A 27,938-nucleotide genomic window follows, 5' to 3' on the forward strand; every position below is an offset into this window, starting at 1 on the left:
CAGCAATGCTTATTCAATACCGCCAGCAGATGGAGACACTGGGGGATAATTTTCTAAGGATTTATACTGATTTTTCCTGTCTGAATTTGTCGCACAGAAAGTTGCAGGCCAAATATGTGTGACATTTCTGCGACTTTAGCTTCTAGAGCATTTTTACAACATTATACATAGGTGCTGAATACATAAAAAGCGACTGTTCAGCGACAGACAAGTCGCATCGGCTGAAAGTAGGCCAGAATGTCAGTCCATGTTGGAGCAGGTTTAGATACAGTCTAAAGCATAGATCTCAAAGTCTGTGCACAGAATTTAGCAAGGGCCTCGCACCTTCTGATGCATCAGGTAGGTGCACTATAGCATAGCCTAACCCTCTGTACTTTGGTCTATATTGATGCGGGACATAGACAGCCAGCTGATGACCAATCCATTAGTGCAATGGATGGCTGGAAGCATTTGTCTTTGCCTTTGCAATACCACAGAAGCAATGCATGGTCAATGTACAGCAATGACACACCTGTGTGAACAGCCAGGAGACCCCCCCATGTTATGTTACATAGTTACATAGTTAGTACGGTCGAAAAAAGACATATGTCCATCAAGTTCAACCAGGGAATTAAGGGGTAGGGGTGTGGCGCGATATTGGGGAAGGGATGAGATTTTATATTTCTTCATAAGCATTAATCTTATTTTGTCAATTAGGAACATTCAGCACCCACCCGCTATCAAGGCAGCTGCCTATCATGTCATGCCCTACCTGCACAGGTGTGCTGGCTACTCAAATGATCCAATTAAGGAGGCCATTTAGTCAGCAGCAGCAGAAGTCCTGTGCCTGGACGCTCCAACAGCGGCCAGACACAAGCAGAAGCAGCAGAAGCAGCAGCAGCACCACCTTTTGTTTTTTGGCTGCAGCAGCAGCAGCAGCAGCAGCAAGGCCCACAGGGCTGGCTAGCTGGCTAGCCAGCAAGCAGGTAGCAATGAAAGTAGGAATCTTTCTTTTTAACCCTGTAAGGGGGTGGTGCACTGTACCCGAAGATACTGCCATATCGGGTCAATGCATAGGGCGACGGAAGCAAGCTTCGAAATCGGCCCCCGTTCTCAAAAATCCATTTAATATATGGTCCCCAGATAGGGGACGTATCAGATATTAAACTGATAAGAACAGATACTACACTTGATCTTAGCCAAAAGGCCGAGAAGCGATAACCGTGAAAGGGGCGGGCCCAACAAGGTCCCCTTCATGGGCACTATCACTGCTTGCTGTCAGGGAGGCTGCCAGACAATTTTCCATGCACACTCTGGGCTGGGGGGCAGTCAACCACCAGTACACACAGCAGAACCTAAACCCATACCATTATTGCTAAGCAGCAAGACAGGGGCCCATTGCACTCCCACGGGGCCTTTTTAAATGCAATCCATAACCCGGATTTGCCAGGAACCCTTCTTACTCCTCCTACTTGCATGTGACACTGGGCTTAGGATCTGCATAGGAAACACACACACAAGCACACACCTACCTTTGTTGCCTGCAGATGCCTCCTTGGCTGTCCCCAAACGGTATCAAACCAACACCCACGGGAAGCTGTAAGCATAGAGGACATGCCTGCACCCCATTGGACTTACCTGTGTGGGTTAAATCCGGGTTATTTGACAACCTATGGCGGTGATGGTTCTGCTCAGGCAGAGCAGTGCTGATGCTCCTCATAAAGCTGTCGCTGCTGTGAAGGTTCTAGGTGACATCACAATCCCTATGGTTACATACACAACAAAGCTGGGTTGTTGTTGTTTACACTCTGCAAGGCCTGTGGAAGTGAGTGACATCATAGCACTGTAGTTCTGAGGGTTCTAGATGGATGCAACAATCTCCTGTTGCTTCTATGAAGGCCATAATAGACGACATCACCAAACAGCTCCATAGTCACATACACAGCAAAGGAGAGATGTTGTTTACACCTAGTGATGTCAGTGGTATTGAGTGACATCACAGCACAGTGCTAAGGCTCCTGGGCCTGGACACAGCAGCGGCTGCAATATCTCAACGGAGAATACGTTTATATATATGTGTGTGTGTGCGCGTATATATATATATATATATATATATATATATATATATATATATTTCTCCGCCGAAATCACTTAACCCATTTCCACCTTTTTTTCCCTTCTCTTCCTCTTACTTTTTTTTCACGTTTTTTTACGTTTTTCTCCTTTTCGCCTCTTTTCTGGGCGTATTATTCTTCTTTTTCTTCTTTTTTTTCGTCTAATGCATACCCCATCAGTGCAGCAATGCTTATTCAATACCGCCAGCAGATGGAGACACTGGGGGATAATTTTCTAAGGATTTATACTGATTTTTCCTGTCTGAATTTGTCGCACAGAAAGTTGCAGGCCAAATATGTGTGACATTTCTGCGACTTTAGCTTCTAGAGCATTTTTACAACATTATACATAGGTGCTGAATACATAAAAAGCGACTGTTCAGCGACAGACAAGTCGCATCGGCTGAAAGTAGGCCAGAATGTCAGTCCATGTTGGAGCAGGTTTAGATACAGTCTAAAGCATAGATCTCAAAGTCTGTGCACAGAATTTAGCAAGGGCCTCGCACCTTCTGATGCATCAGGTAGGTGCACTATAGCATAGCCTAACCCTCTGTACTTTGGTCTATATTGATGCGGGACATAGACAGCCAGCTGATGACCAATCCATTAGTGCAATGGATGGCTGGAAGCATTTGTCTTTGCCTTTGCAATACCACAGAAGCAATGCATGGTCAATGTACAGCAATGACACACCTGTGTGAACAGCCAGGAGACCCCCCCATGTTATGTTACATAGTTACATAGTTAGTACGGTCGAAAAAAGACATATGTCCATCAAGTTCAACCAGGGAATTAAGGGGTAGGGGTGTGGCGCGATATTGGGGAAGGGATGAGATTTTATATTTCTTCATAAGCATTAATCTTATTTTGTCAATTAGGAACATTCAGCACCCACCCGCTATCAAGGCAGCTGCCTATCATGTCATGCCCTACCTGCACAGGTGTGCTGGCTACTCAAATGATCCAATTAAGGAGGCCATTTAGTCAGCAGCAGCAGAAGTCCTGTGCCTGGACGCTCCAACAGCGGCCAGACACAAGCAGAAGCAGCAGAAGCAGCAGCAGCACCACCTTTTGTTTTTTGGCTGCAGCAGCAGCAGCAGCAGCAGCAAGGCCCACAGGGCTGGCTAGCTGGCTAGCCAGCAAGCAGGTAGCAATGAAAGTAGGAATCTTTCTTTTTAACCCTGTAAGGGGGTGGTGCACTGTACCCGAAGATACTGCCATATCGGGTCAATGCATAGGGCGACGGAAGCAAGCTTCGAAATCGGCCCCCGTTCTCAAAAATCCATTTAATATATGGTCCCCAGATAGGGGACGTATCAGATATTAAACTGATAAGAACAGATACTACACTTGATCTTAGCCAAAAGGCCGAGAAGCGATAACCGTGAAAGGGGCGGGCCCAACAAGGTCCCCTTCATGGGCACTATCACTGCTTGCTGTCAGGGAGGCTGCCAGACAATTTTCCATGCACACTCTGGGCTGGGGGGCAGTCAACCACCAGTACACACAGCAGAACCTAAACCCATACCATTATTGCTAAGCAGCAAGACAGGGGCCCATTGCACTCCCACGGGGCCTTTTTAAATGCAATCCATAACCCGGATTTGCCAGGAACCCTTCTTACTCCTCCTACTTGCATGTGACACTGGGCTTAGGATCTGCATAGGAAACACACACACAAGCACACACCTACCTTTGTTGCCTGCAGATGCCTCCTTGGCTGTCCCCAAACGGTATCAAACCAACACCCACGGGAAGCTGTAAGCATAGAGGACATGCCTGCACCCCATTGGACTTACCTGTGTGGGTTAAATCCGGGTTATTTGACAACCTATGGCGGTGATGGTTCTGCTCAGGCAGAGCAGTGCTGATGCTCCTCATAAAGCTGTCGCTGCTGTGAAGGTTCTAGGTGACATCACAATCCCTATGGTTACATACACAACAAAGCTGGGTTGTTGTTGTTTACACTCTGCAAGGCCTGTGGAAGTGAGTGACATCATAGCACTGTAGTTCTGAGGGTTCTAGATGGATGCAACAATCTCCTGTTGCTTCTATGAAGGCCATAATAGACGACATCACCAAACAGCTCCATAGTCACATACACAGCAAAGGAGAGATGTTGTTTACACCTAGTGATGTCAGTGGTATTGAGTGACATCACAGCACAGTGCTAAGGCTCCTGGGCCTGGACACAGCAGCGGCTGCAATATCTCAACGGAGAATACGTTTATATATATGTGTGTGTGTGCGCGTATATATATATATATATATATATATATATATATATATATATATTTCTCCGCCGAAATCACTTTTAAACCCATTTCCACCTTTTTTTCCCTTCTCTTCCTCTTACTTTTTTTTCACGTTTTTTTACGTTTTTCTCCTTTTCGCCTCTTTTCTGGGCGTATTATTCTTCTTTTTCTTCTTTTTTTTCGTCTAATGCATACCCCATCAGTGCAGCAATGCTTATTCAATACCGCCAGCAGATGGAGACACTGGGGGATAATTTTCTAAGGATTTATACTGATTTTTCCTGTCTGAATTTGTCGCACAGAAAGTTGCAGGCCAAATATGTGTGACATTTCTGCGACTTTAGCTTCTAGAGCATTTTTACAACATTATACATAGGTGCTGAATACATAAAAAGCGACTGTTCAGCGACAGACAAGTCGCATCGGCTGAAAGTAGGCCAGAATGTCAGTCCATGTTGGAGCAGGTTTAGATACAGTCTAAAGCATAGATCTCAAAGTCTGTGCACAGAATTTAGCAAGGGCCTCGCACCTTCTGATGCATCAGGTAGGTGCACTATAGCATAGCCTAACCCTCTGTACTTTGGTCTATATTGATGCGGGACATAGACAGCCAGCTGATGACCAATCCATTAGTGCAATGGATGGCTGGAAGCATTTGTCTTTGCCTTTGCAATACCACAGAAGCAATGCATGGTCAATGTACAGCAATGACACACCTGTGTGAACAGCCAGGAGACCCCCCCATGTTATGTTACATAGTTACATAGTTAGTACGGTCGAAAAAAGACATATGTCCATCAAGTTCAACCAGGGAATTAAGGGGTAGGGGTGTGGCGCGATATTGGGGAAGGGATGAGATTTTATATTTCTTCATAAGCATTAATCTTATTTTGTCAATTAGGAACATTCAGCACCCACCCGCTATCAAGGCAGCTGCCTATCATGTCATGCCCTACCTGCACAGGTGTGCTGGCTACTCAAATGATCCAATTAAGGAGGCCATTTAGTCAGCAGCAGCAGAAGTCCTGTGCCTGGACGCTCCAACAGCGGCCAGACACAAGCAGAAGCAGCAGAAGCAGCAGCAGCACCACCTTTTGTTTTTTGGCTGCAGCAGCAGCAGCAGCAGCAGCAAGGCCCACAGGGCTGGCTAGCTGGCTAGCCAGCAAGCAGGTAGCAATGAAAGTAGGAATCTTTCTTTTTAACCCTGTAAGGGGGTGGTGCACTGTACCCGAAGATACTGCCATATCGGGTCAATGCATAGGGCGACGGAAGCAAGCTTCGAAATCGGCCCCCGTTCTCAAAAATCCATTTAATATATGGTCCCCAGATAGGGGACGTATCAGATATTAAACTGATAAGAACAGATACTACACTTGATCTTAGCCAAAAGGCCGAGAAGCGATAACCGTGAAAGGGGCGGGCCCAACAAGGTCCCCTTCATGGGCACTATCACTGCTTGCTGTCAGGGAGGCTGCCAGACAATTTTCCATGCACACTCTGGGCTGGGGGGCAGTCAACCACCAGTACACACAGCAGAACCTAAACCCATACCATTATTGCTAAGCAGCAAGACAGGGGCCCATTGCACTCCCACGGGGCCTTTTTAAATGCAATCCATAACCCGGATTTGCCAGGAACCCTTCTTACTCCTCCTACTTGCATGTGACACTGGGCTTAGGATCTGCATAGGAAACACACACACAAGCACACACCTACCTTTGTTGCCTGCAGATGCCTCCTTGGCTGTCCCCAAACGGTATCAAACCAACACCCACGGGAAGCTGTAAGCATAGAGGACATGCCTGCACCCCATTGGACTTACCTGTGTGGGTTAAATCCGGGTTATTTGACAACCTATGGCGGTGATGGTTCTGCTCAGGCAGAGCAGTGCTGATGCTCCTCATAAAGCTGTCGCTGCTGTGAAGGTTCTAGGTGACATCACAATCCCTATGGTTACATACACAACAAAGCTGGGTTGTTGTTGTTTACACTCTGCAAGGCCTGTGGAAGTGAGTGACATCATAGCACTGTAGTTCGGAGGGTTCTAGATGGATTCAACAATCTCCTGTTGCTTCTATGAAGGCCATAATAGACGACATCACCAAACAGCTCCATAGTCACATACACAGCAAAGGAGAGATGTTGTTTACACCTAGTGATGTCAGTGGTATTGAGTGACATCACAGCACAGTGCTAAGGCTCCTGGGCCTGGACACAGCAGCGGCTGCAATATCTCAACGGAGAATACGTTTATATATATGTGTGTGTGTGCGCGTATATATATATATATATATATATATATATATATATATATATATATTTCTCCGCCGAAATCACTTTTAAACCCATTTCCACCTTTTTTTCCCTTCTCTTCCTCTTACTTTTTTTTCACGTTTTTTTACGTTTTTCTCCTTTTCGCCTCTTTTCTGGGCGTATTATTCTTCTTTTTCTTCTTTTTTTTCGTCTAATGCATACCCCATCAGTGCAGCAATGCTTATTCAATACCGCCAGCAGATGGAGACACTGGGGGATAATTTTCTAAGGATTTATACTGATTTTTCCTGTCTGAATTTGTCGCACAGAAAGTTGCAGGCCAAATATGTGTGACATTTCTGCGACTTTAGCTTCTAGAGCATTTTTACAACATTATACATAGGTGCTGAATACATAAAAAGCGACTGTTCAGCGACAGACAAGTCGCATCGGCTGAAAGTAGGCCAGAATGTCAGTCCATGTTGGAGCAGGTTTAGATACAGTCTAAAGCATAGATCTCAAAGTCTGTGCACAGAATTTAGCAAGGGCCTCGCACCTTCTGATGCATCAGGTAGGTGCACTATAGCATAGCCTAACCCTCTGTACTTTGGTCTATATTGATGCGGGACATAGACAGCCAGCTGATGACCAATCCATTAGTGCAATGGATGGCTGGAAGCATTTGTCTTTGCCTTTGCAATACCACAGAAGCAATGCATGGTCAATGTACAGCAATGACACACCTGTGTGAACAGCCAGGAGACCCCCCCATGTTATGTTACATAGTTACATAGTTAGTACGGTCGAAAAAAGACATATGTCCATCAAGTTCAACCAGGGAATTAAGGGGTAGGGGTGTGGCGCGATATTGGGGAAGGGATGAGATTTTATATTTCTTCATAAGCATTAATCTTATTTTGTCAATTAGGAACATTCAGCACCCACCCGCTATCAAGGCAGCTGCCTATCATGTCATGCCCTACCTGCACAGGTGTGCTGGCTACTCAAATGATCCAATTAAGGAGGCCATTTAGTCAGCAGCAGCAGAAGTCCTGTGCCTGGACGCTCCAACAGCGGCCAGACACAAGCAGAAGCAGCAGAAGCAGCAGCAGCAGCACCTTTTGTTTTTTGGCTGCAGCAGCAGCAGCAGCAGCAAGGCCCACAGGGCTGGCTAGCTGGCTAGCCAGCAAGCAGGTAGCAATGAAAGTAGGAATCTTTCTTTTTAACCCTGTAAGGGGGTGGTGCACTGTACCCGAAGATACTGCCATATCGGGTCAATGCATAGGGCGACGGAAGCAAGCTTCGAAATCGGCCCCCGTTCTCAAAAATCCATTTAATATATGGTCCCCAGATAGGGGACGTATCAGATATTAAACTGATAAGAACAGATACTACACTTGATCTTAGCCAAAAGGCCGAGAAGCGATAACCGTGAAAGGGGCGGGCCCAACAAGGTCCCCTTCATGGGCACTATCACTGCTTGCTGTCAGGGAGGCTGCCAGACAATTTTCCATGCACACTCTGGGCTGGGGGGCAGTCAACCACCAGTACACACAGCAGAACCTAAACCCATACCATTATTGCTAAGCAGCAAGACAGGGGCCCATTGCACTCCCACGGGGCCTTTTTAAATGCAATCCATAACCCGGATTTGCCAGGAACCCTTCTTACTCCTCCTACTTGCATGTGACACTGGGCTTAGGATCTGCATAGGAAACACACACACAAGCACACACCTACCTTTGTTGCCTGCAGATGCCTCCTTGGCTGTCCCCAAACGGTATCAAACCAACACCCACGGGAAGCTGTAAGCATAGATGACATGCCTGCACCCCATTGGACTTACCTGTGTGGGTTAAATCCGGGTTATTTGACAACCTATGGCGGTGATGGTTCTGCTCAGGCAGAGCAGTGCTGATGCTCCTCATAAAGCTGTCGCTGCTGTGAAGGTTCTAGGTGACATCACAATCCCTATGGTTACATACACAACAAAGCTGGGTTGTTGTTGTTTACACTCTGCAAGGCCTGTGGAAGTGAGTGACATCATAGCACTGTAGTTCTGAGGGTTCTAGATGGATGCAACAATCTCCTGTTGCTTCTATGAAGGCCATAATAGACGACATCACCAAACAGCTCCATAGTCACATACACAGCAAAGGAGAGATGTTGTTTACACCTAGTGATGTCAGTGGTATTGAGTGACATCACAGCACAGTGCTAAGGCTCCTGGGCCTGGACACAGCAGCGGCTGCAATATCTCAACGGAGAATACGTTTATATATATGTGTGTGTGTGCGCGTATATATATATATATATATATATATATATATATATTTCTCCGCCGAAATCACTTTTAAACCCATTTCCACCTTTTTTTCCCTTCTCTTCCTCTTACTTTTTTTTCACGTTTTTTTACGTTTTTCTCCTTTTCGCCTCTTTTCTGGGCGTATTATTCTTCTTTTTCTTCTTTTTTTTCGTCTAATGCATACCCCATCAGTGCAGCAATGCTTATTCAATACCGCCAGCAGATGGAGACACTGGGGGATAATTTTCTAAGGATTTATACTGATTTTTCCTGTCTGAATTTGTCGCACAGAAAGTTGCAGGCCAAATATGTGTGACATTTCTGCGACTTTAGCTTCTAGAGCATTTTTACAACATTATACATAGGTGCTGAATACATAAAAAGCGACTGTTCAGCGACAGACAAGTCGCATCGGCTGAAAGTAGGCCAGAATGTCAGTCCATGTTGGAGCAGGTTTAGATACAGTCTAAAGCATAGATCTCAAAGTCTGTGCACAGAATTTAGCAAGGGCCTCGCACCTTCTGATGCATCAGGTAGGTGCACTATAGCATAGCCTAACCCTCTGTACTTTGGTCTATATTGATGCGGGACATAGACAGCCAGCTGATGACCAATCCATTAGTGCAATGGATGGCTGGAAGCATTTGTCTTTGCCTTTGCAATACCACAGAAGCAATGCATGGTCAATGTACAGCAATGACACACCTGTGTGAACAGCCAGGAGACCCCCCCATGTTATGTTACATAGTTACATAGTTAGTACGGTCGAAAAAAGACATATGTCCATCAAGTTCAACCAGGGAATTAAGGGGTAGGGGTGTGGCGCGATATTGGGGAAGGGATGAGATTTTATATTTCTTCATAAGCATTAATCTTATTTTGTCAATTAGGAACATTCAGCACCCACCCGCTATCAAGGCAGCTGCCTATCATGTCATGCCCTACCTGCACAGGTGTGCTGGCTACTCAAATGATCCAATTAAGGAGGCCATTTAGTCAGCAGCAGCAGAAGTCCTGTGCCTGGACGCTCCAACAGCGGCCAGACACAAGCAGAAGCAGCAGAAGCAGCAGCAGCACCACCTTTTGTTTTTTGGCTGCAGCAGCAGCAGCAGCAGCAGCAAGGCCCACAGGGCTGGCTAGCTGGCTAGCCAGCAAGCAGGTAGCAATGAAAGTAGGAATCTTTCTTTTTAACCCTGTAAGGGGGTGGTGCACTGTACCCGAAGATACTGCCATATCGGGTCAATGCATAGGGCGACGGAAGCAAGCTTCGAAATCGGCCCCCGTTCTCAAAAATCCATTTAATATATGGTCCCCAGATAGGGGACGTATCAGATATTAAACTGATAAGAACAGATACTACACTTGATCTTAGCCAAAAGGCCGAGAAGCGATAACCGTGAAAGGGGCGGGCCCAACAAGGTCCCCTTCATGGGCACTATCACTGCTTGCTGTCAGGGAGGCTGCCAGACAATTTTCCATGCACACTCTGGGCTGGGGGGCAGTCAACCACCAGTACACACAGCAGAACCTAAACCCATACCATTATTGCTAAGCAGCAAGACAGGGGCCCATTGCACTCCCACGGGGCCTTTTTAAATGCAATCCATAACCCGGATTTGCCAGGAACCCTTCTTACTCCTCCTACTTGCATGTGACACTGGGCTTAGGATCTGCATAGGAAACACACACACAAGCACACACCTACCTTTGTTGCCTGCAGATGCCTCCTTGGCTGTCCCCAAACGGTATCAAACCAACACCCACGGGAAGCTGTAAGCATAGAGGACATGCCTGCACCCCATTGGACTTACCTGTGTGGGTTAAATCCGGGTTATTTGACAACCTATGGCGGTGATGGTTCTGCTCAGGCAGAGCAGTGCTGATGCTCCTCATAAAGCTGTCGCTGCTGTGAAGGTTCTAGGTGACATCACAATCCCTATGGTTACATACACAACAAAGCTGGGTTGTTGTTGTTTACACTCTGCAAGGCCTGTGGAAGTGAGTGACATCATAGCACTGTAGTTCTGAGGGTTCTAGATGGATGCAACAATCTCCTGTTGCTTCTATGAAGGCCATAATAGACGACATCACCAAACAGCTCCATAGTCACATACACAGCAAAGGAGAGATGTTGTTTACACCTAGTGATGTCAGTGGTATTGAGTGACATCACAGCACAGTGCTAAGGCTCCTGGGCCTGGACACAGCAGCGGCTGCAATATCTCAACGGAGAATACGTTTATATATATGTGTGTGTGTGCGCGTATATATATATATATATATATATATATATATATATATATATATTTCTCCGCCGAAATCACTTTTAAACCCATTTCCACCTTTTTTTCCCTTCTCTTCCTCTTACTTTTTTTTCACGTTTTTTTACGTTTTTCTCCTTTTCGCCTCTTTTCTGGGCGTATTATTCTTCTTTTTCTTCTTTTTTTTCGTCTAATGCATACCCCATCAGTGCAGCAATGCTTATTCAATACCGCCAGCAGATGGAGACACTGGGGGATAATTTTCTAAGGATTTATACTGATTTTTCCTGTCTGAATTTGTCGCACAGAAAGTTGCAGGCCAAATATGTGTGACATTTCTGCGACTTTAGCTTCTAGAGCATTTTTACAACATTATACATAGGTGCTGAATACATAAAAAGCGACTGTTCAGCGACAGACAAGTCGCATCGGCTGAAAGTAGGCCAGAATGTCAGTCCATGTTGGAGCAGGTTTAGATACAGTCTAAAGCATAGATCTCAAAGTCTGTGCACAGAATTTAGCAAGGGCCTCGCACCTTCTGATGCATCAGGTAGGTGCACTATAGCATAGCCTAACCATCTGTACTTTGGTCTATATTGATGCGGGACATAGACAGCCAGCTGATGACCAATCCATTAGTGCAATGGATGGCTGGAAGCATTTGTCTTTGCCTTTGCAATACCACAGAAGCAATGCATGGTCAATGTACAGCAATGACACACCTGTGTGAACAGCCAGGAGACCCCCCCATGTTATGTTACATAGTTACATAGTTAGTACGGTCGAAAAAAGACATATGTCCATCAAGTTCAACCAGGGAATTAAGGGGTAGGGGTGTGGCGCGATATTGGGGAAGGGATGAGATTTTATATTTCTTCATAAGCATTAATCTTATTTTGTCAATTAGGAACATTCAGCACCCACCCGCTATCAAGGCAGCTGCCTATCATGTCATGCCCTACCTGCACAGGTGTGCTGGCTACTCAAATGATCCAATTAAGGAGGCCATTTAGTCAGCAGCAGCAGAAGTCCTGTGCCTGGACGCTCCAACAGCGGCCAGACACAAGCAGAAGCAGCAGAAGCAGCAGCAGCAGCACCTTTTGTTTTTTGGCTGCAGCAGCAGCAGCAGCAGCAGCAAGGCCCACAGGGCTGGCTAGCTGGCTAGCCAGCAAGCAGGTAGCAATGAAAGTAGGAATCTTTCTTTTTAACCCTGTAAGGGGGTGGTGCACTGTACCCGAAGATACTGCCATATCGGGTCAATGCATAGGGCGACGGAAGCAAGCTTCGAAATCGGCCCCCGTTCTCAAAAATCCATTTAATATATGGTCCCCAGATAGGGGACGTATCAGATATTAAACTGATAAGAACAGATACTACACTTGATCTTAGCCAAAAGGCCGAGAAGCGATAACCGTGAAAGGGGCGGGCCCAACAAGGTCCCCTTCATGGGCACTATCACTGCTTGCTGTCAGGGAGGCTGCCAGACAATTTTCCATGCACACTCTGGGCTGGGGGGCAGTCAACCACCAGTACACACAGCAGAACCTAAACCCATACCATTATTGCTAAGCAGCAAGACAGGGGCCCATTGCACTCCCACGGGGCCTTTTTAAATGCAATCCATAACCCGGATTTGCCAGGAACCCTTCTTACTCCTCCTACTTGCATGTGACACTGGGCTTAGGATCTGCATAGGAAACACACACACAAGCACACACCTACCTTTGTTGCCTGCAGATGCCTCCTTGGCTGTCCCCAAACGGTATCAAACCAACACCCACGGGAAGCTGTAAGCATAGAGGACATGCCTGCACCCCATTGGACTTACCTGTGTGGGTTAAATCCGGGTTATTTGACAACCTATGGCGGTGATGGTTCTGCTCAGGCAGAGCAGTGCTGATGCTCCTCATAAAGCTGTCGCTGCTGTGAAGGTTCTAGGTGACATCACAATCCCTATGGTTACATACACAACAAAGCTGGGTTGTTGTTGTTTACACTCTGCAAGGCCTGTGGAAGTGAGTGACATCATAGCACTGTAGTTCTGAGGGTTCTAGATGGATGCAACAATCTCCTGTTGCTTCTATGAAGGCCATAATAGACGACATCACCAAACAGCTCCATAGTCACATACACAGCAAAGGAGAGATGTTGTTTACACCTAGTGATGTCAGTGGTATTGAGTGACATCACAGCACAGTGCTAAGGCTCCTGGGCCTGGACACAGCAGCGGCTGCAATATCTCAACGGAGAATACGTTTATATATATGTGTGTGTGTGCGCGTATATATATATATATATATATATATATATATATTTCTCCGCCGAAATCACTTTTAAACCCATTTCCACCTTTTTTTCCCTTCTCTTCCTCTTACTTTTTTTTCACGTTTTTTTACGTTTTTCTCCTTTTCGCCTCTTTTCTGGGCGTATTATTCTTCTTTTTCTTCTTTTTTTTCGTCTAATGCATACCCCATCAGTGCAGCAATACTTATTCAATACCGCCAGCAGATGGAGACACTGGGGGATAATTTTCTAAGGATTTATACTGATTTTTCCTGTCTGAATTTGTCGCACAGAAAGTTGCAGGCCAAATATGTGTGACATTTCTGCGACTTTAGCTTCTAGAGCATTTTTACAACATTATACATAGGTGCTGAATACATAAAAAGCGACTGTTCAGCGACAGACAAGTCGCATCGGCTGAAAGTAGGCCAGAATGTCAGTCCATGTTGGAGCAGGTTTAGATACAGTCTAAAGCATAGATCTCAAAGTCTGTGCACAGAATTTAGCAAGGGCCTCGCACCTTCTGATGCATCAGGTAGGTGCACTATAGCATAGCCTAACCATCTGTACTTTGGTCTATATTGATGCGGGACATAGACAGCCAGCTGATGACCAATCCATTAGTGCAATGGATGGCTGGAAGCATTTGTCTTTGCCTTTGCAATACCACAGAAGCAATGCATGGTCAATGTACAGCAATGACACACCTGTGTGAACAGCCAGGAGACCCCCCCATGTTATGTTACATAGTTACATAGTTAGTACGGTCGAAAAAAGACATATGTCCATCAAGTTCAACCAGGGAATTAAGGGGTAGGGGTGTGGCGCGATATTGGGGAAGGGATGAGATTTTATATTTCTTCATAAGCATTAATCTTATTTTGTCAATTAGGAACATTCAGCACCCACCCGCTATCAAGGCAGCTGCCTATCATGTCATGCCCTACCTGCACAGGTGTGCTGGCTACTCAAATGATCCAATTAAGGAGGCCATTTAGTCAGCAGCAGCAGAAGTCCTGTGCCTGGACGCTCCAACAGCGGCCAGACACAAGCAGAAGCAGCAGAAGCAGCAGCAGCAGCACCTTTTGTTTTTTGGCTGCAGCAGCAGCAGCAGCAGCAGCAAGGCCCACAGGGCTGGCTAGCTGGCTAGCCAGCAAGCAGGTAGCAATGAAAGTAGGAATCTTTCTTTTTAACCCTGTAAGGGGGTGGTGCACTGTACCCGAAGATACTGCCATATCGGGTCAATGCATAGGGCGACGGAAGCAAGCTTCGAAATCGGCCCCCGTTCTCAAAAATCCATTTAATATATGGTCCCCAGATAGGGGACGTATCAGATATTAAACTGATAAGAACAGATTTTTTTTTTTTTTTTTTTTATCTAAAGCCGAGGAACGTGCTTTCGATTCACCCAAAGTGCAAGAAAAAGTGCAAACGTGTTACACTAAAAAAACGTGCACAAAGGATGCGGTCTATCGCAAGCCCTTCTCCGATAGGAGAGAGGCCCCCCAACAAACCTTACCCTTCGCCTCCGGACCAAAAGGTACCTGCGAGGTTCCAGGTTCGATGTCCCTTTTCGCCGAAGCTACTAGGGGACCACAAATGCTCCCGGCATCCCCCTTAGCGTTAGCCAAGGTATCTGCCCGCAGAGCCGATTACGGTAGGTACCCTGCCGAAGCAGGAGTACCCGGGGTGTTTGCAGGGAGGTGCGGAACCTAATGGCCACACACACCTCCCCTAGACCGCCAGGAGGGACACCCAGAAGGGCTACCGCATCCTGACCAATCCTGTGAACACACAACACGCAAAAAGTGACACAGTGAGACAAAAAATAAATAAATAAGTGAATGTGTGCAGATATACTGCCCGGACATCCGGCCGGATCTATAAAAATTTCTCTGATCCTAGCCAGAAGGCCGGGAATCAAGAGGTGAGTGCCACAAGGTGAAGAGATTATGGTGCCCGTGCTTCAACTCAGTGAGCCTATTCTCCCAGTGAGTTTCGGCACCTCGGGGTCACCACTCCCCGAGGCACAAAAGTACCTCGGCTCTAGACCCTCTCAGCCTCATGGCGAGACCCGGAGGGAACAGGTCACATCGGGGCAGCCGTCGAGCTGATTCCTCAGAACCAGCCCCGGAAAGCCCCTGTACACCTGCATCCTCCATGCAGCACCCATCCCCACCAGCCCCATACCGGCGTTACCATACACCGGCATGAAAAACTGATAAGAACAGATACTACACTTGATCTTAGCCAAAAGGCCGAGAAGCGATAACCGTGAAAGGGGCGGGCCCAACAAGGTCCCCTTCATGGGCACTATCACTGCTTGCTGTCAGGGAGGCTGCCAGACAATTTTCCATGCACACTCTGGGCTGGGGGGCAGTCAACCACCAGTACACACAGCAGAACCTAAACCCATACCATTATTGCTAAGCAGCAAGACAGGGGCCCATTGCACTCCCACGGGGCCTTTTTAAATGCAATCCATAACCCGGATTTGCCAGGAACCCTTCTTACTCCTCCTACTTGCATGTGACACTGGGCTTAGGATCTGCATAGGAAACACACACACAAGCACACACCTACCTTTGTTGCCTGCAGATGCCTCCTTGGCTGTCCCCAAACGGTATCAAACCAACACCCACGGGAAGCTGTAAGCATAGAGGACATGCCTGCACCCCATTGGACTTACCTGTGTGGGTTAAATCCGGGTTATTTGACAACCTATGGCGGTGATGGTTCTGCTCAGGCAGAGCAGTGCTGATGCTCCTCATAAAGCTGTCGCTGCTGTGAAGGTTCTAGGTGACATCACAATCCCTATGGTTACATACACAACAAAGCTGGGTTGTTGTTGTTTACACTCTGCAAGGCCTGTGGAAGTGAGTGACATCATAGCACTGTAGTTCTGAGGGTTCTAGATGGATGCAACAATCTCCTGTTGCTTCTATGAAGGCCATAATAGACGACATCACCAAACAGCTCCATAGTCACATACACAGCAAAGGAGAGATGTTGTTTACACCTAGTGATGTCAGTGGTATTGAGTGACATCACAGCACAGTGCTAAGGCTCCTGGGCCTGGACACAGCAGCGGCTGCAATATCTCAACGGAGAATACGTTTATATATATGTGTGTGTGTGCGCGTATATATATATATATATATATATATATATATATATATATATATATATATATATTTCTCCGCCGAAATCACTTTTAAACCCATTTCCACCTTTTTTTCCCTTCTCTTCCTCTTACTTTTTTTTCACGTTTTTTTACGTTTTTCTCCTTTTCGCCTCTTTTCTGGGCGTATTATTCTTCTTTTTCTTCTTTTTTTTCGTCTAATGCATACCCCATCAGTGCAGCAATGCTTATTCAATACCGCCAGCAGATGGAGACACTGGGGGATAATTTTCTAAGGATTTATACTGATTTTTCCTGTCTGAATTTGTCGCACAGAAAGTTGCAGGCCAAATATGTGTGACATTTCTGCGACTTTAGCTTCTAGAGCATTTTTACAACATTATACATAGGTGCTGAATACATAAAAAGCGACTGTTCAGCGACAGACAAGTCGCATCGGCTGAAAGTAGGCCAGAATGTCAGTCCATGTTGGAGCAGGTTTAGATACAGTCTAAAGCATAGATCTCAAAGTCTGTGCACAGAATTTAGCAAGGGCCTCGCACCTTCTGATGCATCAGGTAGGTGCACTATAGCATAGCCTAACCCTCTGTACTTTGGTCTATATTGATGCGGGACATAGACAGCCAGCTGATGACCAATCCATTAGTGCAATGGATGGCTGGAAGCATTTGTCTTTGCCTTTGCAATACCACAGAAGCAATGCATGGTCAATGTACAGCAATGACACACCTGTGTGAACAGCCAGGAGACCCCCCCATGTTATGTTACATAGTTACATAGTTAGTACGGTCGAAAAAAGACATATGTCCATCAAGTTCAACCAGGGAATTAAGGGGTAGGGGTGTGGCGCGATATTGGGGAAGGGATGAGATTTTATATTTCTTCATAAGCATTAATCTTATTTTGTCAATTAGGAACATTCAGCACCCACCCGCTATCAAGGCAGCTGCCTATCATGTCATGCCCTACCTGCACAGGTGTGCTGGCTACTCAAATGATCCAATTAAGGAGGCCATTTAGTCAGCAGCAGCAGAAGTCCTGTGCCTGGACGCTCCAACAGCGGCCAGACACAAGCAGAAGCAGCAGAAGCAGCAGCAGCACCACCTTTTGTTTTTTGGCTGCAGCAGCAGCAGCAGCAGCAGCAAGGCCCACAGGGCTGGCTAGCTGGCTAGCCAGCAAGCAGGTAGCAATGAAAGTAGGAATCTTTCTTTTTAACCCTGTAAGGGGGTGGTGCACTGTACCCGAAGATACTGCCACATCGGGTCAATGCATAGGGCGACGGAAGCAAGCTTCGAAATCGGCCCCCGTTCTCAAAAATCCATTTAATATATGGTCCCCAGATAGGGGACGTATCAGATATTAAACTGATAAGAACAGATACTACACTTGATCTTAGCCAAAAGGCCGAGAAGCGATAACCGTGAAAGGGGCGGGCCCAACAAGGTCCCCTTCATGGGCACTATCACTGCTTGCTGTCAGGGAGGCTGCCAGACAATTTTCCATGCACACTCTGGGCTGGGGGGCAGTCAACCACCAGTACACACAGCAGAACCTAAACCCATACCATTATTGCTAAGCAGCAAGACAGGGGCCCATTGCACTCCCACGGGGCCTTTTTAAATGCAATCCATAACCCGGATTTGCCAGGAACCCTTCTTACTCCTCCTACTTGCATGTGACACTGGGCTTAGGATCTGCATAGGAAACACACACACAAGCACACACCTACCTTTGTTGCCTGCAGATGCCTCCTTGGCTGTCCCCAAACGGTATCAAACCAACACCCACGGGAAGCTGTAAGCATAGAGGACATGCCTGCACCCCATTGGACTTACCTGTGTGGGTTAAATCCGGGTTATTTGACAACCTATGGCGGTGATGGTTCTGCTCAGGCAGAGCAGTGCTGATGCTCCTCATAAAGCTGTCGCTGCTGTGAAGGTTCTAGGTGACATCACAATCCCTATGGTTACATACACAACAAAGCTGGGTTGTTGTTGTTTACACTCTGCAAGGCCTGTGGAAGTGAGTGACATCATAGCACTGTAGTTCTGAGGGTTCTAGATGGATGCAACAATCTCCTGTTGCTTCTATGAAGGCCATAATAGACGACATCACCAAACAGCTCCATAGTCACATACACAGCAAAGGAGAGATGTTGTTTACACCTAGTGATGTCAGTGGTATTGAGTGACATCACAGCACAGTGCTAAGGCTCCTGGGCCTGGACACAGCAGCGGCTGCAATATCTCAACGGAGAATACGTTTATATATATGTGTGTGTGTGCGCGTATATATATATATATATATATATATATATATATATATATATATTTATCCGCCGAAATCACTTTTAAACCCATTTCCACCTTTTTTTCCCTTCTCTTCCTCTTACTTTTTTTTCACGTTTTTTTACGTTTTTCTCCTTTTCGCCTCTTTTCTGGGCGTATTATTCTTCTTTTTCTTCTTTTTTTTCGTCTAATGCATACCCCATCAGTGCAGCAATGCTTATTCAATACCGCCAGCAGATGGAGACACTGGGGGATAATTTTCTAAGGATTTATACTGATTTTTCCTGTCTGAATTTGTCGCACAGAAAGTTGCAGGCCAAATATGTGTGACATTTCTGCGACTTTAGCTTCTAGAGCATTTTTACAACATTATACATAGGTGCTGAATACATAAAAAGCGACTGTTCAGCGACAGACAAGTCGCATCGGCTGAAAGTAGGCCAGAATGTCAGTCCATGTTGGAGCAGGTTTAGATACAGTCTAAAGCATAGATCTCAAAGTCTGTGCACAGAATTTAGCAAGGGCCTCGCACCTTCTGATGCATCAGGTAGGTGCACTATAGCATAGCCTAACCCTCTGTACTTTGGTCTATATTGATGCGGGACATAGACAGCCAGCTGATGACCAATCCATTAGTGCAATGGATGGCTGGAAGCATTTGTCTTTGCCTTTGCAATACCACAGAAGCAATGCATGGTCAATGTACAGCAATGACACACCTGTGTGAACAGCCAGGAGACCCCCCCATGTTATGTTACATAGTTACATAGTTAGTACGGTCGAAAAAAGACATATGTCCATCAAGTTCAACCAGGGAATTAAGGGGTAGGGGTGTGGCGCGATATTGGGGAAGGGATGAGATTTTATATTTCTTCATAAGCATTAATCTTATTTTGTCAATTAGGAACATTCAGCACCCACCCGCTATCAAGGCAGCTGCCTATCATGTCATGCCCTACCTGCACAGGTGTGCTGGCTACTCAAATGATCCAATTAAGGAGGCCATTTAGTCAGCAGCAGCAGAAGTCCTGTGCCTGGACGCTCCAACAGCGGCCAGACACAAGCAGAAGCAGCAGAAGCAGCAGCAGCACCACCTTTTGTTTTTTGGCTGCAGCAGCAGCAGCAGCAGCAAGGCCCACAGGGCTGGCTAGCTGGCTAGCCAGCAAGCAGGTAGCAATGAAAGTAGGAATCTTTCTTTTTAACCCTGTAAGGGGGTGGTGCACTGTACCCGAAGATACTGCCATATCGGGTCAATGCATAGGGCGACGGAAGCAAGCTTCGAAATCGGCCCCCGTTCTCAAAAATCCATTTAATATATGGTCCCCAGATAGGGGACGTATCAGATATTAAACTGATAAGAACAGATACTACACTTGATCTTAGCCAAAAGGCCGAGAAGCGATAACCGTGAAAGGGGCGGGCCCAACAAGGTCCCCTTCATGGGCACTATCACTGCTTGCTGTCAGGGAGGCTGCCAGACAATTTTCCATGCACACTCTGGGCTGGGGGGCAGTCAACCACCAGTACACACAGCAGAACCTAAACCCATACCATTATTGCTAAGCAGCAAGACAGGGGCCCATTGCACTCCCACGGGGCCTTTTTAAATGCAATCCATAACCCGGATTTGCCAGGAACCCTTCTTACTCCTCCTACTTGCATGTGACACTGGGCTTAGGATCTGCATAGGAAACACACACACAAGCACACACCTACCTTTGTTGCCTGCAGATGCCTCCTTGGCTGTCCCCAAACGGTATCAAACCAACACCCACGGGAAGCTGTAAGCATAGAGGACATGCCTGCACCCCATTGGACTTACCTGTGTGGGTTAAATCCGGGTTATTTGACAACCTATGGCGGTGATGGTTCTGCTCAGGCAGAGCAGTGCTGATGCTCCTCATAAAGCTGTCGCTGCTGTGAAGGTTCTAGGTGACATCACAATCCCTATGGTTACATACACAACAAAGCTGGGTTGTTGTTGTTTACACTCTGCAAGGCCTGTGGAAGTGAGTGACATCATAGCACTGTAGTTCTGAGGGTTCTAGATGGATGCAACAATCTCCTGTTGCTTCTATGAAGGCCATAATAGACGACATCACCAAACAGCTCCATAGTCACATACACAGCAAAGGAGAGATGTTGTTTACACCTAGTGATGTCAGTGGTATTGAGTGACATCACAGCACAGTGCTAAGGCTCCTGGGCCTGGACACAGCAGCGGCTGCAATATCTCAACGGAGAATACGTTTATATATATGTGTGTGTGTGCGCGTATATATATATATATATATATATATATATATATATATATATTTCTCCGCCGAAATCACTTTTAAACCCATTTCCACCTTTTTTTCCCTTCTCTTCCTCTTACTTTTTTTTCACGTTTTTTTACGTTTTTCTCCTTTTCGCCTCTTTTCTGGGCGTATTATTCTTCTTTTTCTTCTTTTTTTTCGTCTAATGCATACCCCATCAGTGCAGCAATGCTTATTCAATACCGCCAGCAGATGGAGACACTGGGGGATAATTTTCTAAGGATTTATACTGATTTTTCCTGTCTGAATTTGTCGCACAGAAAGTTGCAGGCCAAATATGTGTGACATTTCTGCGACTTTAGCTTCTAGAGCATTTTTACAACATTATACATAGGTGCTGAATACATAAAAAGCGACTGTTCAGCGACAGACAAGTCGCATCGGCTGAAAGTAGGCCAGAATGTCAGTCCATGTTGGAGCAGGTTTAGATACAGTCTAAAGCATAGATCTCAAAGTCTGTGCACAGAATTTAGCAAGGGCCTCGCACCTTCTGATGCATCAGGTAGGTGCACTATAGCATAGCCTAACCCTCTGTACTTTGGTCTATATTGATGCGGGACATAGACAGCCAGCTGATGACCAATCCATTAGTGCAATGGATGGCTGGAAGCATTTGTCTTTGCCTTTGCAATACCACAGAAGCAATGCATGGTCAATGTACAGCAATGACACACCTGTGTGAACAGCCAGGAGACCCCCCCATGTTATGTTACATAGTTACATAGTTAGTACGGTCGAAAAAAGACATATGTCCATCAAGTTCAACCAGGGAATTAAGGGGTAGGGGTGTGGCGCGATATTGGGGAAGGGATGAGATTTTATATTTCTTCATAAGCATTAATCTTATTTTGTCAATTAGGAACATTCAGCACCCACCCGCTATCAAGGCAGCTGCCTATCATGTCATGCCCTACCTGCACAGGTGTGCTGGCTACTCAAATGATCCAATTAAGGAGGCCATTTAGTCAGCAGCAGCAGAAGTCCTGTGCCTGGACGCTCCAACAGCGGCCAGACACAAGCAGAAGCAGCAGAAGCAGCAGCAGCACCACCTTTTGTTTTTTGGCTGCAGCAGCAGCAGCAGCAGCAGCAAGGCCCACAGGGCTGGCTAGCTGGCTAGCCAGCAAGCAGGTAGCAATGAAAGTAGGAATCTTTCTTTTTAACCCTGTAAGGGGGTGGTGCACTGTACCCGAAGATACTGCCATATCGGGTCAATGCATAGGGCGACGGAAGCAAGCTTCGAAATCGGCCCCCGTTCTCAAAAATCCATTTAATATATGGTCCCCAGATAGGGGACGTATCAGATATTAAACTGATAAGAACAGATACTACACTTGATCTTAGCCAAAAGGCCGAGAAGCGATAACCGTGAAAGGGGCGGGCCCAACAAGGTCCCCTTCATGGGCACTATCACTGCTTGCTGTCAGGGAGGCTGCCAGACAATTTTCCATGCACACTCTGGGCTGGGGGGCAGTCAACCACCAGTACACACAGCAGAACCTAAACCCATACCATTATTGCTAAGCAGCAAGACAGGGGCCCATTGCACTCCCACGGGGCCTTTTTAAATGCAATCCATAACCCGGATTTGCCAGGAACCCTTCTTACTCCTCCTACTTGCATGTGACACTGGGCTTAGGATCTGCATAGGAAACACACACACAAGCACACACCTACCTTTGTTGCCTGCAGATGCCTCCTTGGCTGTCCCCAAACGGTATCAAACCAACACCCACGGGAAGCTGTAAGCATAGAGGACATGCCTGCACCCCATTGGACTTACCTGTGTGGGTTAAATCCGGGTTATTTGACAACCTATGGCGGTGATGGTTCTGCTCAGGCAGAGCAGTGCTGATGCTCCTCATAAAGCTGTCGCTGCTGTGAAGGTTCTAGGTGACATCACAATCCCTATGGTTACATACACAACAAAGCTGGGTTGTTGTTGTTTACACTCTGCAAGGCCTGTGGAAGTGAGTGACATCATAGCACTGTAGTTCTGAGGGTTCTAGATGGATGCAACAATCTCCTGTTGCTTCTATGAAGGCCATAATAGACGACATCACCAAACAGCTCCATAGTCACATACACAGCAAAGGAGAGATGTTGTTTACACCTAGTGATGTCAGTGGTATTGAGTGACATCACAGCACAGTGCTAAGGCTCCTGGGCCTGGACACAGCAGCGGCTGCAATATCTCAACGGAGAATACGTTTATATATATGTGTGTGTGTGCGCGTATATATATATATATATATATATATATATATATATATATATATTTCTCCGCCGAAATCACTTTTAAACCCATTTCCACCTTTTTTTCCCTTCTCTTCCTCTTACTTTTTTTTCACGTTTTTTTACGTTTTTCTCCTTTTCGCCTCTTTTCTGGGCGTATTATTCTTCTTTTTCTTCTTTTTTTTCGTCTAATGCATACCCCATCAGTGCAGCAATGCTTATTCAATACCGCCAGCAGATGGAGACACTGGGGGATAATTTTCTAAGGATTTATACTGATTTTTCCTGTCTGAATTTGTCGCACAGAAAGTTGCAGGCCAAATATGTGTGACATTTCTGCGACTTTAGCTTCTAGAGCATTTTTACAACATTATACATAGGTGCTGAATACATAAAAAGCGACTGTTCAGCGACAGACAAGTCGCATCGGCTGAAAGTAGGCCAGAATGTCAGTCCATGTTGGAGCAGGTTTAGATACAGTCTAAAGCATAGATCTCAAAGTCTGTGCACAGAATTTAGCAAGGGCCTCGCACCTTCTGATGCATCAGGTAGGTGCACTATAGCATAGCCTAACCCTCTGTACTTTGGTCTATATTGATGCGGGACATAGACAGCCAGCTGATGACCAATCCATTAGTGCAATGGATGGCTGGAAGCATTTGTCTTTGCCTTTGCAATACCACAGAAGCAATGCATGGTCAATGTACAGCAATGACACACCTGTGTGAACAGCCAGGAGACCCCCCCATGTTATGTTACATAGTTACATAGTTAGTACGGTCGAAAAAAGACATATGTCCATCAAGTTCAACCAGGGAATTAAGGGGTAGGGGTGTGGCGCGATATTGGGGAAGGGATGAGATTTTATATTTCTTCATAAGCATTAATCTTATTTTGTCAATTAGGAACATTCAGCACCCACCCGCTATCAAGGCAGCTGCCTATCATGTCATGCCCTACCTGCACAGGTGTGCTGGCTACTCAAATGATCCAATTAAGGAGGCCATTTAGTCAGCAGCAGCAGAAGTCCTGTGCCTGGACGCTCCAACAGCGGCCAGACACAAGCAGAAGCAGCAGAAGCAGCAGCAGCACCACCTTTTGTTTTTTGGCTGCAGCAGCAGCAGCAGCAGCAGCAAGGCCCACAGGGCTGGCTAGCTGGCTAGCCAGCAAGCAGGTAGCAATGAAAGTAGGAATCTTTCTTTTTAACCCTGTAAGGGGGTGGTGCACTGTACCCGAAGATACTGCCATATCGGGTCAATGCATAGGGCGACGGAAGCAAGCTTCGAAATCGGCCCCCGTTCTCAAAAATCCATTTAATATATGGTCCCCAGATAGGGGACGTATCAGATATTAAACTGATAAGAACAGATACTACACTTGATCTTAGCCAAAAGGCCGAGAAGCGATAACCGTGAAAGGGGCGGGCCCAACAAGGTCCCCTTCATGGGCACTATCACTGCTTGCTGTCAGGGAGGCTGCCAGACAATTTTCCATGCACACTCTGGGCTGGGGGGCAGTCAACCACCAGTACACACAGCAGAACCTAAACCCATACCATTATTGCTAAGCAGCAAGACAGGGGCCCATTGCACTCCCACGGGGCCTTTTTAAATGCAATCCATAACCCGGATTTGCCAGGAACCCTTCTTACTCCTCCTACTTGCATGTGACACTGGGCTTAGGATCTGCATAGGAAACACACACACAAGCACACACCTACCTTTGTTGCCTGCAGATGCCTCCTTGGCTGTCCCCAAACGGTATCAAACCAACACCCACGGGAAGCTGTAAGCATAGAGGACATGCCTGCACCCCATTGGACTTACCTGTGTGGGTTAAATCCGGGTTATTTGACAACCTATGGCGGTGATGGTTCTGCTCAGGCAGAGCAGTGCTGATGCTCCTCATAAAGCTGTCGCTGCTGTGAAGGTTCTAGGTGACATCACAATCCCTATGGTTACATACACAACAAAGCTGGGTTGTTGTTGTTTACACTCTGCAAGGCCTGTGGAAGTGAGTGACATCATAGCACTGTAGTTCTGAGGGTTCTAGATGGATGCAACAATCTCCTGTTGCTTCTATGAAGGCCATAATAGACGACATCACCAAACAGCTCCATAGTCACATACACAGCAAAGGAGAGATGTTGTTTACACCTAGTGATGTCAGTGGTATTGAGTGACATCACAGCACAGTGCTAAGGCTCCTGGGCCTGGACACAGCAGCGGCTGCAATATCTCAACGGAGAATACGTTTATATATATGTGTGTGTGTGCGCATATATATATATATATATATATATATATATATATATATTTCTCCGCCGAAATCACTTTTAAACCCATTTCCACCTTTTTTTCCCTTCTCTTCCTCTTACTTTTTTTTCACGTTTTTTTACGTTTTTCTCCTTTTCGCCTCTTTTCTGGGCGTATTATTCTTCTTTTTCTTCTTTTTTTTCGTCTAATGCATACCCCATCAGTGCAGCAATGCTTATTCAATACCGCCAGCAGATGGAGACACTGGGGGATAATTTTCTAAGGATTTATACTGATTTTTCCTGTCTGAATTTGTCGCACAGAAAGTTGCAGGCCAAATATGTGTGACATTTCTGCGACTTTAGCTTCTAGAGCATTTTTACAACATTATACATAGGTGCTGAATACATAAAAAGCGACTGTTCAGCGACAGACAAGTCGCATCGGCTGAAAGTAGGCCAGAATGTCAGTCCATGTTGGAGCAGGTTTAGATACAGTCTAAAGCATAGATCTCAAAGTCTGTGCACAGAATTTAGCAAGGGCCTCGCACCTTCTGATGCATCAGGTAGGTGCACTATAGCATAGCCTAACCCTCTGTACTTTGGTCTATATTGATGCGGGACATAGACAGCCAGCTGATGACCAATCCATTAGTGCAATGGATGGCTGGAAGCATTTGTCTTTGCCTTTGCAATACCACAGAAGCAATGCATGGTCAATGTACAGCAATGACACACCTGTGTGAACAGCCAGGAGACCCCCCCATGTTATGTTACATAGTTACATAGTTAGTACGGTCGAAAAAAGACATATGTCCATCAAGTTCAACCAGGGAATTAAGGGGTAGGGGTGTGGCGCGATATTGGGGAAGGGATGAGATTTTATATTTCTTCATAAGCATTAATCTTATTTTGTCAATTAGGAACATTCAGCACCCACCCGCTATCAAGGCAGCTGCCTATCATGTCATGCCCTACCTGCACAGGTGTGCTGGCTACTCAAATGATCCAATTAAGGAGGCCATTTAGTCAGCAGCAGCAGAAGTCCTGTGCCTGGACGCTCCAACAGCGGCCAGACACAAGCAGAAGCAGCAGAAGCAGCAGCAGCACCACCTTTTGTTTTTTGGCTGCAGCAGCAGCAGCAGCAGCAGCAGCAAGGCCCACAGGGCTGGCTAGCTGGCTAGCCAGCAAGCAGGTAGCAATGAAAGTAGGAATCTTTCTTTTTAACCCTGTAAGGGGGTGGTGCACTGTACCCGAAGATACTGCCACATCGGGTCAATGCATAGGGCGACGGAAGCAAGCTTCGAAATCGGCCCCCGTTCTCAAAAATCCATTTAATATATGGTCCCCAGATAGGGGACGTATCAGATATTAAACTGATAAGAACAGATACTACACTTGATCTTAGCCAAAAGGCCGAGAAGCGATAACCGTGAAAGGGGCGGGCCCAACAAGGTCCCCTTCATGGGCACTATCACTGCTTGCTGTCAGGGAGGCTGCCAGACAATTTTCCATGCACACTCTGGGCTGGGGGGCAGTCAACCACCAGTACACACAGCAGAACCTAAACCCATACCATTATTGCTAAGCATCAAGACAGGGGCCCATTGCACTCCCACGGGGCCTTTTTAAATGCAATCCATAACCCGGATTTGCCAGGAACCCTTCTTACTCCTCCTACTTGCATGTGACACTGGGCTTAGGATCTGCATAGGAAACACACACACAAGCACACACCTACCTTTGTTGCCTGCAGATGCCTCCTTGGCTGTCCCCAAACGGTATCAAACCAACACCCACGGGAAGCTGTAAGCATAGAGGACATGCCTGCACCCCATTGGACTTACCTGTGTGGGTTAAATCCGGGTTATTTGACAACCTATGGCGGTGATGGTTCTGCTCAGGCAGAGCAGTGCTGATGCTCCTCATAAAGCTGTCGCTGCTGTGAAGGTTCTAGGTGACATCACAATCCCTATGGTTACATACACAACAAAGCTGGGTTGTTGTTGTTTACACTCTGCAAGGCCTGTGGAAGTGAGTGACATCATAGCACTGTAGTTCTGAGGGTTCTAGATGGATGCAACAATCTCCTGTTGCTTCTATGAAGGCCATAATAGACGACATCACCAAACAGCTCCATAGTCACATACACAGCAAAGGAGAGATGTTGTTTACACCTAGTGATGTCAGTGGTATTGAGTGACATCACAGCACAGTGCTAAGGCTCCTGGGCCTGGACACAGCAGCGGCTGCA

General features: G+C 46.4%; 12 non-coding genes and 1 pseudogene across 12 annotated transcripts; all 13 read right to left on the bottom strand.

Moving 5' to 3' along the window:
• Nucleotides 1-1,007: 1,007 nt before the first annotated feature.
• Nucleotides 1,008-1,198, bottom strand: LOC130308567 (U2 spliceosomal RNA). The gene has a single exon (XR_008857521.1). It is a non-coding gene; the product is annotated as a U2 spliceosomal RNA (small nuclear RNA).
• Nucleotides 1,199-3,282: 2,084 nt separating this feature from the next.
• On the bottom strand, nucleotides 3,283-3,473 carry LOC130308568 (U2 spliceosomal RNA). The gene has a single exon (XR_008857522.1). It is a non-coding gene; the product is annotated as a U2 spliceosomal RNA (small nuclear RNA).
• A 2,087-nt stretch (nucleotides 3,474-5,560) lies between these two features.
• On the bottom strand, nucleotides 5,561-5,751 carry LOC130308569 (U2 spliceosomal RNA). Its single transcript, XR_008857523.1, has one exon. It is a non-coding gene; the product is annotated as a U2 spliceosomal RNA (small nuclear RNA).
• A 2,086-nt stretch (nucleotides 5,752-7,837) lies between these two features.
• LOC130308571 (U2 spliceosomal RNA) lies at nucleotides 7,838-8,028 on the bottom strand. The gene has a single exon (XR_008857525.1). It is a non-coding gene; the product is annotated as a U2 spliceosomal RNA (small nuclear RNA).
• A 2,079-nt stretch (nucleotides 8,029-10,107) lies between these two features.
• Nucleotides 10,108-10,298, bottom strand: LOC130308572 (U2 spliceosomal RNA). The gene has a single exon (XR_008857526.1). It is a non-coding gene; the product is annotated as a U2 spliceosomal RNA (small nuclear RNA).
• A 2,087-nt stretch (nucleotides 10,299-12,385) lies between these two features.
• Nucleotides 12,386-12,576, bottom strand: LOC130308573 (U2 spliceosomal RNA). Its single transcript, XR_008857527.1, has one exon. It is a non-coding gene; the product is annotated as a U2 spliceosomal RNA (small nuclear RNA).
• Nucleotides 12,577-14,653: 2,077 nt separating this feature from the next.
• On the bottom strand, nucleotides 14,654-14,839 carry LOC130308584 (U2 spliceosomal RNA). The gene has a single exon (XR_008857537.1). It is a non-coding gene; the product is annotated as a U2 spliceosomal RNA (small nuclear RNA).
• A 771-nt stretch (nucleotides 14,840-15,610) lies between these two features.
• LOC130308585 (U2 spliceosomal RNA) lies at nucleotides 15,611-15,720 on the bottom strand (annotated as a pseudogene).
• A 2,097-nt stretch (nucleotides 15,721-17,817) lies between these two features.
• Nucleotides 17,818-18,008, bottom strand: LOC130308579 (U2 spliceosomal RNA). The gene has a single exon (XR_008857533.1). It is a non-coding gene; the product is annotated as a U2 spliceosomal RNA (small nuclear RNA).
• Nucleotides 18,009-20,092: 2,084 nt separating this feature from the next.
• Nucleotides 20,093-20,283, bottom strand: LOC130308574 (U2 spliceosomal RNA). Its single transcript, XR_008857528.1, has one exon. It is a non-coding gene; the product is annotated as a U2 spliceosomal RNA (small nuclear RNA).
• A 2,085-nt stretch (nucleotides 20,284-22,368) lies between these two features.
• LOC130308575 (U2 spliceosomal RNA) lies at nucleotides 22,369-22,559 on the bottom strand. The gene has a single exon (XR_008857529.1). It is a non-coding gene; the product is annotated as a U2 spliceosomal RNA (small nuclear RNA).
• A 2,087-nt stretch (nucleotides 22,560-24,646) lies between these two features.
• Nucleotides 24,647-24,837, bottom strand: LOC130308576 (U2 spliceosomal RNA). Its single transcript, XR_008857530.1, has one exon. It is a non-coding gene; the product is annotated as a U2 spliceosomal RNA (small nuclear RNA).
• A 2,084-nt stretch (nucleotides 24,838-26,921) lies between these two features.
• LOC130308580 (U2 spliceosomal RNA) lies at nucleotides 26,922-27,112 on the bottom strand. Its single transcript, XR_008857534.1, has one exon. It is a non-coding gene; the product is annotated as a U2 spliceosomal RNA (small nuclear RNA).
• Between the last annotated feature and the right edge of the window lie 826 nt (nucleotides 27,113-27,938).

Source organism: Hyla sarda, unplaced genomic scaffold (genome assembly GCF_029499605.1).
Source record: "Hyla sarda isolate aHylSar1 unplaced genomic scaffold, aHylSar1.hap1 scaffold_1480, whole genome shotgun sequence".
In the NCBI taxonomy this organism is placed as follows: domain Eukaryota; kingdom Metazoa; phylum Chordata; class Amphibia; order Anura; family Hylidae; genus Hyla; species Hyla sarda.